At 34.2% G+C, this 13,336-nt stretch overlaps 1 protein-coding gene across 5 annotated transcripts in view; it reads left to right on the top strand.

Moving 5' to 3' along the window:
• The first annotated feature begins 364 nt into the window (after window positions 1–364).
• LOC113517735 (zwei Ig domain protein zig-8-like) overlaps window positions 365–13,336 on the top strand; it is a 627,640-nt gene continuing 614,668 nt past the window's right edge. For all 5 annotated transcript variants that reach the window (XM_052892944.1, XM_052892943.1, XM_052892942.1 and 2 more), the window contains exon 1: window positions 365–583. The gene's annotated coding sequence lies outside the window, so the exon portion shown is untranslated. The remainder of the gene's footprint in view (window positions 584–13,336) is intronic.

The following is a 13,336-nucleotide window of genomic DNA, read 5'->3' as shown; positions in this document are numbered from 1 at the left end:
AAAAAAATATATAATCGAGATGGGAGTAAAAAAAAATTTTAAAAATTAGTTCACAATTAGTTAAGTTATCGAACATATAAGAAACATAGACGCAGCGGGGACCTCCCTGTGAAAGTAGCAGAAAAAAGAGCCTACTCCTTTTCCGAAGTCGGTTAAGAATCAACAAATAATTTCGCACAGGACGCAACTAATCAAATACTTTACATTCAATAGCCATCAATCTGTTATGACTTTCAGTTTTTCATTTATTTAACGCGACTGTAAGTTGCTACTGAAAAGGATTTTCGGCGGCGGCGAGGGCGGGCGGGCGGGAGGGCGCGGCGCGGCGGCGCGTCCAGCCCGGCAGTACCCGTCCGGTATCCGACGAGAGCGCGCCCGTGTGCACCCGCCCTAACCGGTACGAACACCACACGCCTGCATCTGTGCCGCGTAGTGATCTGTGCCAAGTACATAGTGACGTGTATACAATTATGTTGCATCTGTGAAATTAGTGTCTGTGTGCTCACAACTGGAACAGTGGCTGTGTACTACGTCTAGCTCGCGGCGACGTCCGTGGCCGGTACGGGCCAATAAAAATATTTAGGTAACAATTGCAGATTTATATACGATAAGATTGCGTGATTTACAGGTCAATTAACGTTGTGACATTTTTATATTGATTGTTATATCGAATAGGTTTGTTGACCGATTAATAGTGGGTACAAGCGTGCGTTTTTTTTGGACGGCGCCTAACTTTTTTTTTATTAAATTACTCACAATAACTTTAGAGACTTTTATAACGTGAATTTACGTTTTCAGACTAGAATATAAAAGTTTTGAATTTGAACTTGTTTCATTAAGAGTTTTATTGAAGGGATTGCAATGTTTTTAAGTCTTATTTAAAAGATTTTTACGTATTCATAAAACTGTTTTATTTTAGTAAGCTTCAATTGTACCTTCTACAAATAATTAAAAAAAAATAAGTGCCATACAATCACACTAAGGGCCTGGTCCTCAAGATTAGTTACCTTTATGAAGAAGAGTAATCAGGCAACTAGCATTTAGGGGCCTATAACCTAAAACACTCGGTCTAGAGCCATTTCAAAAAGTTCCTCTCTTAAATTGGTCCGACCAGGTATCGAACGGGGAACTTCATTTACTCAAAGCAGCTCGCCCACCACAGAGGTCCTTAAATTATATTCATTACACGTTAATTAAACATCAAGATTAAAAATTACTTTTTCAATTTTTGCGATGTAGATTACAGTTACCAAATAAATTTATTTTAAATAACAACAAAGGATAGAAGGAAAACAAAAAAAAAAGCATGCACATATATGATAATACCAGTGCGTGTTTAAATATAACTCAGTGAAGTTTTGTCCCATTTTTTTATGAGTGATAATGGGATGGTAATATCGCTTACGCTATCAATATATGCTTAAACGGCTGAAAGGATTTGAATGTAATTTGGTACAAGGGTAGGTTATATTGTAACTTAATACGTAGATACTTTAGAAGTATTATATACTGATAGATACGGCCAAAGTCGCAGGATACAGGTAGTAAATAACAGTTCTTTTTTTAATGGGTGAAAATGGAATGGTTTGCCTACGTTATCGGTACACGTTGACATGTCTTCAGTGTAAGAAGATAGGTGAGGATGAAAACAGGGCAGTTAGGCCGTCGTGGCCAATTGCACAAGAATTTATCACAATAGTTGTCAGGAAGAACCGCGTGGAGGTTAACTTGATAGGGTATATTGCTAGCAATGGCGCTGTTAGATCCCCATTACTAACAATCACTTCTCTCCAATCTTAATAGTAGAATAATATTCTTCTCTTATGGAAAGAGATGGGCGCCCAGCTGTGGAACTGCAATGAGCGGGTTTGAAGTTGATATGTTAAATAATAAAATCAATTTCAATTTTAATTTCAAAACTGAACTACTAAACCGATTTTGGTTAAATTTCTACGAGACCAAGCAAAAAGAAAAAAAATCAAAATCGGTTTATAAATGACTGAGTTCTGGGGCTACAAGCAAATCAAATACAAGCGAATTGAAAATTTTGGTTGATTAAAAAACTTCCAATAGATCTGTAATTTGAAATTATGGATAGATATTATGGTCGCTTCAACACATATAGTGTTTTGATAGCTTCGCGGCCTGGTCGTTTATTATTCTAACTGATATATGTGACTCTCTTGTATTTCCATAACTGTATTTCGGTTTGAAGTGGCATGTGGCAGCAATATCTAAAATACCTCAAAGTTTGAAGATGATCTTTAATGACATAGTCCTACACGGTCGGCAATATGCAGAAACTTCAAGATACTCAGCGAGCTTTGGAGAGGGCTATACTCAGAGTTTCTTTGCATGATAGAATCCAAAATGAGGATATTCGCAAAAGAATCAAAATAACCGACATAGCCCGAAGGATAAGCAAGCTGAAGTGGCAATGGGCTGGTCATAGCTCGAAGAATCTCTCGAAGACCTCCTATTAGATGGAGCGACGACCTCAAATGCACTGAAGAGAGTCAGTGGATATAGGTGGTTCAGAAATGTTCCTTATGGCAGTCTATGAGGGCGACTGAAATGGTGATGATGATGGCAGCAAAATTCCATAACATTTTGATTTTTTAATCGTCCGGAATAGCAAAGCATGAGTGACAACTATCGCTTTTCATAGTCAAGTTCTTAGCTTGTTTGCCATTTCAAGTTGAAAATAAATTACAATGCCCAAAAGATAACATTTATGTTTTTGTCGTTTAATTTATATTTCTTTTACGGCGAATACCTTTAATAAATAATTTTATTTCACGAGATGTTAGTGGGCTTTGCTCACTGTTGGATTAAATTTGAATGTGATTAACTGGAATGTTAGCTTACCACTACGGTTGACTACAATCTAACATTATGGTCTTGGGCATATTTTTTTAGATTACATATTTATGGGAAGTTTTTGGAATATTTTCCAATATTACATTATTATAAATTTTAACATGATTGGTCAAGTCGTTAAAGCGACAAGAGGTAGTAAACAAACTCACTTTCACATTTATAATATGACTAAGGATTAGGATTGTTTTAATTATAAACTTTTTGTTGGTGGACCCTTTTTTATTGTATCAGCGGGTAATTGCCTACTGTGGCAGTTACCACGCTTGGTAGGTAGATTAGCAACCGCAGTTTGGCTTTTGGTGATGTATTAAGAGGGACGCTGCTGCCCATCCTTCGACCATAGCTCCTTTAGTCATCTATTACAGCACCCACGTGAAAGGAAGGGGTAGCCTATTTTATGCCAGGAACTACACTGCTACCTATAGTAAAACCTTATTAAAAGCTATTATAAAGTTGTGTTTGTAACTGATTAGTGATAAGATCATTTCCAAACAATGGGCATGGCCGACGCAACGGTGCTCTGAAAGTATTTTTTTTTTATACAACTTAGAATGAGAATAAACTTATATACTTAGTATATAAGTTTAGTATTTACATTCAATTTTAAAATTATTATAATATAATATTTAGTATAATACCAATTTTTGCCGTGTGGTCTCATATGTGGTATGATTCCTTTCTCGTGGGTGTCGTAAGAATCGACTAAGGAAGAGCGAAGGATCAACGTCCCTCTTAAAACATTTCTAAAGCCTAACTGCGGTTGCCCACCTACCTGCCAAGCGTGCAAGCAAATACTGGCAAAACCCCCCAAGGGGGAGGCTTATGTTCAGCAGTGGACAGTTAAAGGCTGGTATAATGATTTAATGAATTAATATATATATATATATATATATATATATATACATAACGACAGACACAGTGAGTTAATAAAATTCCCGTTGTGCATGTCCCAATATTAGTTGTTTCTTTCTCGGAAGTGCGGTCGTGGGTCTCATTCTGTATTCGCCGCTTATTTACATGGTATTGGATGTAGCAGACAAGCTGACGGCCTGGCTGATGGGTAGTGCTAATGGAAATGTTACTCAATACGAAGATAACACCATGAGACTCATGGTTTGCCACTTCTGAAAATTAAATTAGACTTAATTATTATTAAATTTTCGTATTTATTTCAAATAGAAGAAGGTTCTAGATTCGGTTGCATTTTTTTGTTATACAACTTAGAATGGCAAACAAGCTGACGGCCCACCTGATGGAAAGTGGTAACTGTCGCTTATAGACATGAGCAGTACCATGGACATAACAGAGTATACTGTTTCGCCTATGATAACCCCTATGCGTTACCATTCCTGAGGACTCAGGTGTTATTCCTCTGTACCCAGTAAATTCACGCCATATCCCCCACCCTTCAAAGCGAAACACAGCCATGCAAACATTGCTTCACGGTAGAAACAAATGGGGAAAGAGGTACCCAAGCAAACGACTTACGTACAAAGTCTTTTTCTATTTTGTGCTTTTTACCTCATAACTTCATCAGTTGTAAATCGATTTGGATTTTTTTTTAATTGGAAGGATATACTTATAGATTAGATTCATAGAAATGTTAAAATCGTTACAGTAGTGTAGTTTTTAAATAAAAATAAAAGACTGCCATAATTAAATTTGGTTTTTTTTTTTGAGGAACATAATCTTATAAATAATGTGGTTGCAACATCAATTTTATGAAATATATGTATAATAATATCACGTCTGTCTGTTATTTGTTTATTTCTAATATATATATAACAATTTTTAATATGGGTTTCAATGTCATTTAGATATTTTTAACGGTAGGTTTGTATGTACAATAAACTGTAGAGTTCCTACAGCCTAATTAAAAATATAATTAGTAATGCCACACTTTGTTTTTTTTTTTTGATGGGTGAAAATGAAATGGTAACTCCGCCTGCGCTAATGGGATACGCTGGCGGAGCACCAGTGAAGGGTGATAGATGAGAATGAAAACAGGCCAGTTAGCCAGATGAATTCACCAGGAATTAACCATGATAGTTTCCAGGGGGAACCACGAGTAGGTCGACCTGGTTGGGCATACTGCTAGCAATGGGACTTTAGTCTCCATTACTAACAATCCCTTTCTTCCCTGCCACACTTTGTTACAAGTACATTAACTTTTTAAATATTGTCCATTTTCGTTCGCTGAACTATTAAATATTCCGTACCTCTATGTAGTAGGATATTTCATACAAGTTCAATTCATAATTACGTGTGGAGTTTGAAACTGTTCAACTTTGTCACAACAATCGATTCATTAAAACATTTAATTGGATTTTAACGCGTCGCAAGACAATATAAAAGGCACAGCACGCTTTTATTATGCACATTAATCATACAAGAGATTACATCGTGTTGTTTACCGACAAAATAAACAAATGCTATAAATATTACGACAAAAGTTTTGGGATACAAATAAAATCATCCACGAAATAATTTCCTTTTTATAATAATCTGGTGGATGTGTTCGCGTTGTTATTAAGTTAAATAGGGTTTGTTTAAGTTAATTTAAACGGTTATGATTTTACTAGCGCTCCTAGGAGACTTGTCTACATCTACATCTACGTTAATCTACGAGTACATCTACACTAATATTATAAAGAGGAAAGATTTGTATTTTCGTGTGTATGTTTGTAATGAATAAACTCAATAACTACTTTGTCGATTTCAAAAATTCTTTCACCATTAGAAAGCTACATTCACCCTGAGTAATATAGGCTATAAAAGATTAGGGGTCCTTACTAAAACTTTAGTAACGTAACTCAAGGTGTAAAAAAAATGTCGCTGTGATGAAAGCGCTAAACGTCCGCTGATGAAGGCTTCCGGAGGAAGTCGAAACAATTGTTGGAAACGATAAAAACACAGTGAGTTCATTAATTTCCCGTTAACATATGGCTTCAAACAGAAGAAGGCTTGAAGAAGGATTGTATTTTTTATGTTTGTTACCTCATAACTCTGTCAGTTGTAAACCGATTTAAAAAAAATGTTTTTTATTTTATAAAAGAAATACTGACAAATAGATTCCATGGAAATTTTATCAAAATCGGTTCAGAACTTTAAGTTTTAAAAACAAAATAACTGTTTTTTTTTTACTATTAAAGTCGGTTTTATGTGATTTTTTTTATGGGTGAAAATCGTATGGTAACCCCGCCTGAACGAAAACAGGCCAGTTAGCTCATCATGATGAATTCATCAGGAATTAACTATGATAGTTTCCAGGGAGAACCGCTAGGAGGTCGACCTGGTTGGGTATATTGCTAGCAATGGGGTTCTCAGTCTCCATCACTAACAATCCCTTTCCCCCCGGTTTTATGTGAATTACAATCTTTGTGTCCTGTCTGTTATCTCAAAATTGTCATTTATAAATAAATAAATATGGAAAATTCTTTTCTTTTTATTTGAAAGGATTAAAAGAGAATTTAAGATTTCATTAAAGTCATTTTGGTTAAAAACGAATTGGTTTTTAGATTTGAATTTTTGCCACGAAATCTGTGTTCTTTTTTGGAGAGCAAAATTTACTTATTCACGCATTTCTTGATTCATTCATAAAGTTAATTAACCTCACATTCCCAATATATCTTTAATAATCTCAATTAATTACATTCTTACACGAGTAATAGAATAAAGATTAAGTGATATTACATGAAAAATAATATCTATGTTCAGCATCTAGTTTTGTATAACTCATAATAACCTATAGTATGAGTTAGACAAAACTAAATTGCTTGGGCTTGATTTAAGTGTGATTGTATAAGTATATAAAAATCAGAGGGAGACTTTGTACATAAGTCGATTGCTTGGATACCTCTATCCCATTCGTGTTTCTACCGTGAAGCTGTTGATATGGCAGTGAATTTACAGGACAAGGAGGTAACTAATAAAAGGTTTTATTTAAATTTCGAACTGGCTTGCAAATAGAAAGCTGTTTATTGAAAAAAAAAAACAAAGGAACATTATGGCGCGTGAAAAATTATTATTGTTCGTTATTCGTCATTGAACTTAAAAAGTAAATTTGTGTTTTTGATTTTCACGCATTGTTTGAGATAAGTAATATACAAGCCTTGGCCACAACTAGGCATTGATGGACTCACGTATGTGTGCCTTGGATGCGCCTCGGCCCACATTTGCACGTTCGTCCATCAATGCCTCAGTTGCTGGCCGCTGCAGTAATGTACTATACAAGCCTTGGCCACAACTAGGCCTCAGTTGCTGGCCGCTGCAGTAATGTACTATTTACTACGAAAAAAGTAGAAGGTGGATTCGATTATACGCAAAGATAGTTTAGGTTAGACCTCTTGCGCTGCGCTGTAGTTTTATATTTTTAATATTAAAATAAACTACGATAATAAAACAGATTCAATAGGTTGAAGGCAATGGCGGGCTTGCGTCGCATCAGGACATTATTGGGTCTGTGGGAAGAATTAGCGATGGTCGGTGACTGGCGCGGGGCGGCACAGTGTTCAGCCCTGATCCGTGACCCACTCCAGCCTTTGTTGCCGTAACCTTGTCACGTATGATTGACGGTTATTTATAATCGAATAATATTACAATATTTTACTCCGACACTACGACCGACAGTCGAGTAAAATATTGAAAATTTTGTGTCCTATGCCCCTCCGTCTTCAGTTGCTTGAATACCGGGCTGTTGGCATGTGTAAATCTTATTTATTTACTTTCAGTATCTAATTTGCATTCCATTAATTTTAAAACAGGTGAGGAGGAAGGGGTTGTTAGTAATGGGGTTTTTGGTTGCTAATAATACACTCTATTAGGTTGACTTCCACGTGTCGAATTCGTCACGATGGGCCAACTAGCCTTTTTTTTTAACATCTGGAAAATGCTTTATGCAGACCCATACACCTTGTGGGAGGTGAATGGGTACTGTGGGAATCCCCCCGTAAGATGGGGGTGTACCCACCAAAAACCAGGCGATATACCCTCAAGGTGCCATATGTCGGAGACATGGGTTCGCTTTCGCACTCACCAGATCTCCGACGGCAGCGACCCGCCCCCAGATGGTAAGAGCAGGTCTCCTCTCTCAAGGTAGGGTGGATGGCGTGCTCACACTAACACTCGGGGGATGCGCCGGTATATGCACATCCCCCAGGATGGGCCAACTAGCCTGCTTTCATCCTCATCTGTCATCTCTCACTGGGGGCACCAGTATATACTGATAGCACAGGCGGGGTTACCAGTCTATAATCACTCATTAAAAAAAATAAAACATTAAAATAGGAGTGTTGAAATGTTTCTATGTCCTAATTTTTCGTGTATGTTGTATTATTATAGCCTATAGTCATAGATATAGAACCATAGACAAAAGAATACACTGTGAAGTTCATGACACCCATTTTGTGTGGTCCATAAACTTCACCATGCAATCTTATACTGCTTAGTAATTTATATTCACACAAATTCATTTATTATTTATTTAATTCAAGTATTCAAAAAACTTCTTTTTTTTTCTTGTACTTGAACTATGTAAAAGTTAAGGACATATATAATGCTATGTAAATTTATAATTTAGTTGAATGGATTTTTCTATGATATAGATATATACAGATATATTCGACTGTATTTTTAGGTAATAAAGTACAAGTTGTTTCAGTTATTAAAAGATAATAATATAATTTCTCCGGTTATGTGGTCAATTAGTTAGTGTAATTTGTTGAACATTAAATTTATTAATTAATTCTAATTTAGCCTGAAGGAGTTTCTCGACAATTATTAGTAAAATTGGGGACAACAATTACTATTATGTGATTATCCATAGTTTGTCATAGATTGTCTTTATTGGTTGTACACATATTTGTTTAATATATTATTAATTGCTGTGACTTCGTACATGTGGATTTCTGAAGTAAGGAAACCAGCGAAGTTGACCATTTAAAGATGGCATATTCAGAAAAAACTTACACTAAATATTAAGTTAAAGCTTCAAATGCAACTTTTACACTATATCCCATTTAATATAGTAATTTTAAAGTGATGCTGAAACAAATATACGGACAGACAGACAAGCAAAAATTCTATACTTTTTTGCTTTATATATTGAACTGAGGAGTTAGTATATAATTTTTTTATAAATATCTAATTTGTATAAAAAATCGTCAAGTTATGTTTTTATTATATTTAGTAAGGTTAGTATAAGATAAAATTATTATTTGGTTTGTATTGTAATTATAATTTATTATATATATATATATATATATATATATATATATATATATATATATATATATATATATATATATATATATATATTAGTTTTAAACTCAAATTTGCTTTAGAATTATATTTTTCGTTTTTTTATTTTATATTTTATTTTATACAAAAATCCACAGCTCTTAATAAAACAACTTACATGCTAAGTCTCTTATGAATACAGCCAATAACGGATTTTATTTATACAAACAAAAATTATAATTCCAAAGCGAGGTAGGCGAGTTAGAGTGTGTGTATGCAAGTAATATAAGTGCATGTATGAAAGAAACCATGTATAATAGTGAGTGTCCATAAAGTTAGGTTAATTGATGTATAAAATAATTAAAATCCATGTTGCTACAGTTCAGATATTGACAGCAATGATTAAATAATACAAATTCATGGTCATCAATTGTAAAGAGGTATAAATGTATGGGTGGGTAAGGTAGTGTGACATAAATAAATGTAAATACGTAGTGTATATACGTACATGTACATATATGCAACATAGGTAAGGTTTGTACAATTAAAATCTATTCTTGGCTGTATTTATAACAGACTTAGCATGTAAGTCGTTTTATTAAGAGCTGGGGATTTTTGTATTAAATAAATAAATTAATTAATTAAACACAATGGAATAAATGAAGTTACATTGAAATAGAAGTATTTTAAAACTGTGAGTAATTTAATAATCTTATTAGTATTTCATTGGGATAAAAACGTCGATAAACCTTTAAAGCAGTGACGCAAAGAAATTGGAACGGCGCCTCCTGGCTTCCACTGGTCTCTTACATTATACATTTGTATAAATAATTCTTCCATTTTATGTCATTTCCCATTTTGTAACGAGTTCCGGGACTGTGCAAAGGTGGCTCGAATACTTACTTAACTACTTAACTTAAGTAGGTACTTATCTTGAGAAATACTAAATAGACATTCGCTCATTGTTTTTTTAAGTATTTCCTGACGAGTCTGGCGGTGAAAGTGGGATTTGTTGTAAAAGTATTTGTGCACGAAATCACATTTGAAATAAAAAAAAAATTATAATCGATGTTTATTGATGTTTTATCCGTTTTATATTTGTATATGTACTTCTTATTGGAACATACCACTTTCCATCAGGTGGGTCGTTAGCTTGTTTGCCATTCTTAGTTGTAAAAAAATATACAATCGAATTGAGAATCTTCTTCCTTTTTTGAATAATCATGTTTTTTTTTTTATGGGTGAAAATGGTATGGTAACCCCGCCTGCGCTAACGCGATACGCTAGCGGAGCACCAGTGAAGGGTGATAGATGAGAATGAAAGCAGGCCAGTTAGCCCATCATGATGAATTCATCAGGAAATAACCATCATAGTTTCCACGGGGAACCGTGAGGAGATCGACCTGGTTGGGTATATTGCTAACAATGGGATTCTCAGTCTCCATTACTAACAATCCCTTTCCCCCCGTATAAATATTTAAAAAAATATATAAAGTACAAACACCTTTATATGTTTGTATGTTAACAAACATTTAAACGTAATCGAGTAACGACTCGATCTCGCTTAAATGGCTTAATGGATTTAAATTAAATCCGGTACCTACACGAGTAGGTTTTATTCTACACATGCAATCATTTAGATATTTATTCACACGGACAACGCCGCGGGGAACAGCTAGTAGAATAATTATAAAGTAAAGATAAACGTGAATGATAATTGGACACAACAAACACTCAAACGAATCTAAATGTTAATTTGTTAAGTATAAATATAATATAGGTAATATAAGTATTAGATATAGGGCGAAAGATGGGTAGCAGCGTCCCACTTAATACAATTGTAAAGCCTAATTGTGGTTACAATCCCGCCTGCCAAGCGTGCCAATGGGAATAGGGGAATGCTTATGTCCAGCGGTGGACAATTAACGACTGAAATACTAAGTATTATATGTATATACCTATGTTATTTTTTAATTACTGTTTTAATTCAATATTAAATTAATTATATATGCACGTAATCTGTAGTCAATGTTATGTACGCCTGCTATAGGTTGCAGATCAGAATGCTACACAAAAAATGATATTTAATTCATGTATATTTATTTTGTATATAATGCATTCAAATACGTACATAATATAGAGTTGTTACAATATTCTTATGATGAGTAAGTACATGAAACCTTTTTTGGGTGTAGCAAAATTTTATTGATAGTTAGCTAATATACATGCGTTAATTTCGATTAAGAGAGGGAGACTTTGTACAAAAGTCGATTGCTTGGCTACCTCTGTCCCATTCGTGTTTCTACCGTGAAGCAGTTGTGTTTGCATGGCCGTGTTTCGGTTTGAAGGGTGGGATATGGCGTGAATTTACAGGGTACAGAGGAATAACACCTGAGTCCTCAGGAATGCCAACGCATGGGGGGTATCATGGGCGAAACAGTATACTCTGTTATGTTCATAGTATCGCTCATGTGTATAGGCGACGGTTACCACTTTACATCAGGTGGGCCGTCAGCTTGTTTGCCATTCTAAGTTGTATAAAAAAATAAGATGTCAGATTATCTTTAATTATTTTACATATAATTTGTTTTTGTTCGTTTTAAATAGATTTATAATATCTATACTGTTGGTGTGCCTAATTTCTAACAAATAATTATTACGTTGCACCGTTATTAATATTTTCTGTTATTCCAGTCTACAGTCAACTGATAGATAACGCCATATGGTGTTAAGTACGCCATTTGTTTTTTCTCGGTGTATTAAAGTTTAATAAATAAATACATAAATAAAACAATTAAGCTAATTCCTAAGAAATTCATCTGTCCGTCTATTTATTGCACAGCTACTGCGTTACGAGATTACGTCGCCAATTCTGGACCGAATTCGATAATTCTTTTTTTCTATCGATGGGGTTTATTTCCTTATTGCGTTCACATTAATTTATATGTTGATTGAAACGGCCATTTTTGTTTTAGGAGAAAAAAAACTTACTGTGAAGCAAAATCTACTTGTAAATGCGATTTCGTGTTTTAAATTGAAATGTTTTAAATCCAATATGTCTATGAAGCCCCTTGCATTTTTTCGATGTATTTTGTGGAGTAAAATATAAAGTACTTTGCTTTTATAAGTTTAACAGTTTCTAATTTCTTAACGTCTTCTCTAATCATGAAACTTAGTTTGATGGATTTTTTTTAACAAATGAGTTTACTCCTTACATTGAAGGTTTAGGTGTTTATCCTATTCTAATTTTGTTATACTTTCTTGCTGTTTTTTTTTTTAAAACAAAATTATGTATTAAAACTCGAGAACGGCTGGACCGATTTGGCTAATTTTAGTATTGAATTATTTGTACAAGTCCAGGGAAGGTTTAAAAGGTGATTGAATATGAAAGTTGTTAACTATCTTTAGGATTATTTTTATGTAGATTTTTTAATTAATTCTTTAAAAAAAAATTAAATTTTTATAATTAATGGATTACTTTTGTTAGATCTTTTATTTATCGATCGAGACAGTACGAAGTGTGCCGGGTTAGCTAGTATATATAGGTATTATATTGTTATACAGTGTCTCTTTTAACTGTACAAGTGCGCTGCGCGGGCACGGTCAGCAGTGTAACCTTGTTACGGAGTTGTCTCCATGCATATTTGATGGGAGTGGATTGGGCGAGCGCAATGTCACCTTGGGGAGATCGCGTCGCGAGTTTTCGGTTTAAAAATAAAATAAATCGCCAGTATCGCTAGTAAAAGTGTCGGTAAACTAAATTATAGTTTAAAAACGTTTTTAAGACTATTCTCTTACTTGGCCCTTATGCAATATTAGTTAAAATTTAAAATTTAAAAAAAGTTCACTTGAACAAAGGTTTAGCATTTATAATTACTATAACGTGTTAAAATAGCTTATAGTACCCATATGTTTATATATTAAATAAGGTAATGCTAGATCTGACTTAATTACTTTTTTTTTATACAACTTAGAATGGCAAACAAGCTGACGGCCCACCTGATGGTAAGTGGTAACCGTCGCCTATAGACATGAGCAGTACCATGTACATAACAGAGTATACTGTTTCGCCCATGATACTCCCTTATGCGTTGTCATTCCTGAGAACTCAGGTGTTATTCCTTTGTATCCAATAAATACCCAGTAAAACTTACGGTATTTATTTATAAACATATTCAAATTGAAAAAAGAACAAGCTTGTGTAATTCAAATGAATTAA

The sequence above is a fragment of the Galleria mellonella genome, unplaced genomic scaffold (assembly GCF_026898425.1).
Source record: "Galleria mellonella isolate WM207_F2 unplaced genomic scaffold, CSIRO_AGI_GalMel_v1 utg171, whole genome shotgun sequence".
Lineage (NCBI taxonomy): Eukaryota > Metazoa > Arthropoda > Insecta > Lepidoptera > Pyralidae > Galleria > Galleria mellonella.
The sequence above is the reverse complement of the archived record's forward strand: the minus strand, read 5'-3'. Positions and strand labels throughout refer to the sequence as shown.